Source organism: Portunus trituberculatus, chromosome 47 (assembly GCF_017591435.1).
Source record: "Portunus trituberculatus isolate SZX2019 chromosome 47, ASM1759143v1, whole genome shotgun sequence".
Lineage (NCBI taxonomy): Eukaryota > Metazoa > Arthropoda > Malacostraca > Decapoda > Portunidae > Portunus > Portunus trituberculatus.
This window is the reverse complement of record NC_059301.1, coordinates 11748049-11753048: the sequence shown is the minus strand read 5'-3', so window position 1 is coordinate 11753048 and position 5000 is coordinate 11748049. Positions and strand designations below refer to the sequence as shown.

The window sequence follows — 5000 nt, the reverse complement described above, 5'->3', positions numbered from 1 at the left end:
TTCCTCCCTCCACCCTTTTCTTTTCTCTCCGAAAGGGGAAGATAAAAGAGCGGTTTGGTTGCTACATCCTGCTGACGTCACTAACCATTTCGGGGGTGGCGGGCTCTTGTTTCTCTCTCCTCTCTCTTCTCTTTCCTTTTATTCCCTCTCTACCGTTCTGCTCCTCTATCTACCCTTGCCGTGTCTCCAGTTCATGGTCTCCTCCTCCTCGCCTTTCACCGACTCCTCTCCATCAGCAAAAACATGATGTAGAGTCTAATTTTCTCCGTATTCAGTAACCAACTCATACTCCTTCCCTCTGTCCCTCCATCCTCCCTCGCTTCACTTTTCTTATTCTTTCCTAGTTCGTCTTTTTATTTCTTCTTTCCTCTCTCTGCGTTCCTCCAGCCAGGCACCTGTTCTAGCCAGTCCCCTTTGCTTGTACGGAAGGTAAGCAGTCCATGTATGTACCTTCCCTTGCTCTCCTTACTTACACGGTTCTTTACACCATTTTTTTGCTTCTTATTTTTTTTTTTTTTTCCTTTTAACCTCTCCCTCATCCATTGCACCTTTTCTGTCCCTTTACTCTGCTTGTTAGGAAGATGGTAAGCAACTCGCAGAGCCTCCCTTGCTTTCTTTTCTTGCACTGTTCTTTCCTTGTTTCTTTTTTTCGTTTTCCTCCCTCTCCTGCACCTTCTCTGTTCCTTTACTAACTTGCAAGGGGAAGGAGGGGCCAGGCGGACATTCCTTACACCACAAATGGCGCTATTACATGCTGCAGAATCCGCTGTGGAAATCAGAAAATTGCGTGTACACTATTCCTCCTCGCGTTCTTAAGGGCCGTGAGATGCTAGATAAACGTTCCGGTCTGGAGTCTGAGCGGCGCCGTGACAGTCACTGTTTTGCTCCCCCTGCATGCCGGCGTGTCACCATGTGGCTGTGCTCCCTCCTCTGTGCATCCCATGGCGGGCTTCCTTTAGGACATTTAGTGGCGTGTGTGAACTTCTCAGTGGGTGGGCCTCGCTTCCCCCGTGGACGAGACCAGGACACCAACACGGCTAAAGTATTTTGTGTCACTTTGGATTGCTGGTTCGTGGATGCCTCTGGTGGCGTGTATTGTGTTTCCCGGCGAAGGTTTGGATGGGGCGTGCACTCTGAAGTGTTTTTTAAGTTAACGATCGCCTTGGGAATGCTACTTTGGGAATGTTACTTTACAAAAAAAATTTAATGTTGCTTATGGCTCCTTCATTTGAATTAAGACATGACAGTATATATATTATGAATATTGCACAGATAGTTCGTAAAGTTATAAAGTATTTATTTATTCATTGAGATGATATCTAAGCTTACAATGTTTCTTTCATGCATCATCGACAGAACAGTAAATCTTTGATGTAATTTATTCATAGCAATTGGCAAACCCGTTCGGAACTTTTAGCTATTGATTTTTTACAATTCTCTACTCACCTTCCCCCTCCCTACACACTCCCACCCTTTCATTGTGCCCTTGGCCACTCTGTACACGTAAACAAACAATAACACTTATCTTTAGTAGTGAATCCACTTTATTAGTAAGAGACACATGAAGATATGAAGAGAGAAAGAGAGAGAGAGAGAGAGAGAGAGAGAGAGAGAGAGAGAGAGAGAGAGAGAGAGAGAGAGAGAGAGAGAGAGCCTGCTTATACGTATCATCCCAAGCGGTTCAGACTCGCCGCCTGCCAATTACAAGCAACCTTTTATTCCTCACACACACATCCACCAGCCAGCATCTGCCTCGTCCAGCCATATAAGTGTCTGCACTTTCACAATGGTATAGCGCCAGCCCGCACTTAGATACGGTAATATTTCATCATTTTATCAACGTTCTCTTCTATGAGTGGGAAGACCGAAGAGGACTAGAGAGTGTGTGTGTGTGTGTGTGTGTGTGTGTGGAGGAAGGGAGATATGGCAAGGGTGAACATGGGAGAAGGTTAGCATAGGTAGGTGAGTCACGTGGGAAGAGCATAGAGTACCTGGAGACGGTGTGTAGAGGGAGACGTGGCAAGGATGAACACAAGAGAAGGTTGGCTTAAGTTAGATTTGGAGACCAGTGGGGAGATTAAAGGCTAAGTGGAGGCTGTAAATGGAAGGAGGCATGATACGTATAGATGAACATTAGGCAAGAGATCGTTTATGACAGTAAAAAAAAGTGGCCAATTTGCAAGATTCATAAGCTACCCAGGCCCTAGAGGCAAAGTCAGAATCGTTTAACTAAATGATGATGATGATGGTGATGATGATGATGATGATGATGATGAGGAGGAGGAGGAAAATGACGACGTAATGCTTTAACCACCCAATTATTCTCAGTCTGGGAATGGGTAAGGAAAAGAAAATCACTTCACGGCGAGTCTTTCCGTAAAAGTAAACATTTTTAGGTGTTTATCTCTCGGCGCTGTGTGTTTGAACAATAATTACTGTGCCGGAAGGTGTCTCAATCCCTGCTAAGTCCCACAGGTGAGGGAGGCGGAAGAGTAAATATTTTTTACTCTGTGGGACAAGGATGAAGAAGGCACAGGGCCACACAGAGCTGCCTCGAAGGGCCCCGCTGGAGGCGCTCTGAGGAATTAGCCGTCTGGGTAAACAGCTCAGAGATACCAACAAGAGGAGAGTAAACAATGGCCCGTCTTGGAGCCGCGCGAAGAGTGGGCGAGAGCGAGAGAAAAACAATTGGCTCCTCACCTCGAAAACCAAACTAAGAGCCAGATTTTCATTTAGATAACCCGATGAGTGGCGGGGAGGGAAGTACTGCGGTGCCGTTGGGAAGGAAAGGAGGGAAAGGGGGGGGGGGAAGACTAGGGGAAGACGGCACCTCTCACGCGTTCCTTTTCGCCGCTACTGACAACTTTACAGCCGCGACCTCTCACCCCCGTCTCTCCAAACAGCGCTCCAGGAGGCCGCGGTGTGCAGCAGACGCCCCTCTGTAAATCAAATTGACACTCCCACCCTCCTCCTGGCTGGCTGACTGCACAGGGCAAATAATGGGTGTGTGAATGTCATGTTTGCCTTTGGTGTTTGACTACGAGAAAATGGAGAAAGACATACTCGCAGTAGAAATGTTTTTGTAAGCCACTGAAATACTGTGGTGTGAGTGTTTTTTGCCCTAAAGATATTTATTCAGAACTTGAAGTGAAAGCTATTTGTTTTATTTGGTTAAGAGCATGATTCACAAAAGGTTCTCTTTGTCGCGGTGCCCCGAGGGAAGATGGCAGCGCCTTGGCCTTCACTGTATCTCTTATTTGCCTTGCACTCGTCCTAAGCGCTCGTCCCTCCACGCGTGTTCCTTCTTGACGGGCGTGTAGCTCAGATTCACCGCTCCTCAAAGCCTCTATTGTTGGCTGTGGTATGTAACCGAACAATGTTTTTTATTAGCCTTGTCAAACTACTGCCGTGTTAGAATGCTGACGCCTCGCAGGAGCAGGAGCGCGGAGAGTGGTGTTCCCAAGGGTCGGCGAGCAGCGGGGCCACAAAGGCTGCCTCGCCTCCTTCAGACACGATCCAGGTCACTGTGATTTGTGTTATACGTGACTCACTTTTAATGTCCCGCTCTTCCTTCCGCTGCATGTTTCCTGTTGAATTAACTTTTTCCTTCTCACTAATAAGATTTAATTGCCCTCTTCATTTCCTCGTGAGCCAGTTTCGTTCTTCTTATTTGCTCCTTATGCCTTACATTCACCGTTATTGTATCCGCTTCTCTCTCTTCCAGCTGTCGTCATTATGCTATTAAGGAGCGTATTTTCGTATTTTTAAACACACTATTCTTTCATCAGGACTATTTTTCAAAGGCCACAGAGATGATGAGACGAGTTCTTGTGGGTGTTTTCCCCTCTGATGGTGCAGAATAATTGTTAAACTATCACCACGAAACCCTTATAATGAAAATAGTAGTCGAGGTTAGACTCTGCAATATTTCAGAATACTATAACAGGCATGAACTAATCCAAAGACTACTCAGTCAGTCTATAAAAAGAAGGGGTTTCTCTGACAGTCTTTCTCGTGACATTAATAAAGAAAAAGTAATATTAATAACTGTGTGGGTAGTGTCATCTTAGTGGGCAGTGTTGGGAGGGGCGATAGAAGGGTGCTGTGGTGTCTGCTGTGTTAGGAACTGTCCTGTGTTACGTTAAGCTGATAAAGGATTATATTTTTTGCTCAGTAACTTAATTTAAAGGGTTGAGTTGGTTTTTGAATGTTTGTTTTATTTTTATTTTGTTGTTGTTGTTGTTATTATTGCTGTTGTTGTTGTTGTTGTTGTTGTTGTTGTTGTTGTTGTTGTCTTCTTCTTTTTCCTCTTCTTCTTCTTCTTCTTCTTCTTCTTCTTCTTCTTCTTCTTCTTCTTCTTCTTCTTCTTCTTTCATCTTTTTCCTTCTCTTCTTTTCTTCTTCTTCCTCCTCCTCCTCCTCATCATGATCTTCTTCTTCTTCTTCTTCTTCTTCTTCTTCTTCTTCTTCTTCTTCTTCTTCTTCTTCTTCTTCTTCTTCTTCTTCTTCTTCTTCTTCTTCTTCTTCTTCTTCTTCTTCTTCTTCTTCTTCTTCTTCTTCTTCTTCTTCTTCTTCTTCTTCTTCTTCTTCTTCTTCTTCTTCTTCTTCTTCTTCTTCTTCTTCTTCTTCTTCTTCTTCATCTTTTCCTTTCCTCTTCTTCATCATCATCCTCCTCATCATCATCATCATCTTCTTCTTCTTCTTCTTCTTCTTCTTCTTCTTCTTCTTCTTCTTCTTCTTCTTCTTCTTCTTGTTACTCCACCACCACCACCACCACCACAGTATCATCACGAGTAATCCCGTTTAAAACCAAGACATCTAAAAACACCAATAGCGGCGACACTAATATTTCCATTAGCAGCTGTATGTTTTCTCTCTCACTTCTCCCCGTCCTGTCATCGCTCCCTCGCAACCTTTCAGCCCTCAGCCCTCACTCTCAGCCTACTATAAGCCTCCCTAGGGCTGGCTAATACCACGGCTTCACCAGGTGGCGCCCACAAC

The 5000-nt window shown here is 44.8% G+C and overlaps 1 protein-coding gene across 1 annotated transcript in view; it reads left to right on the top strand.

Moving 5' to 3' along the window:
• The window catches only part of LOC123520727 (extracellular matrix organizing protein FRAS1-like), a 67159-nt gene that overhangs the window by 1174 nt on the left and 60985 nt on the right, over window positions 1–5000 (top strand).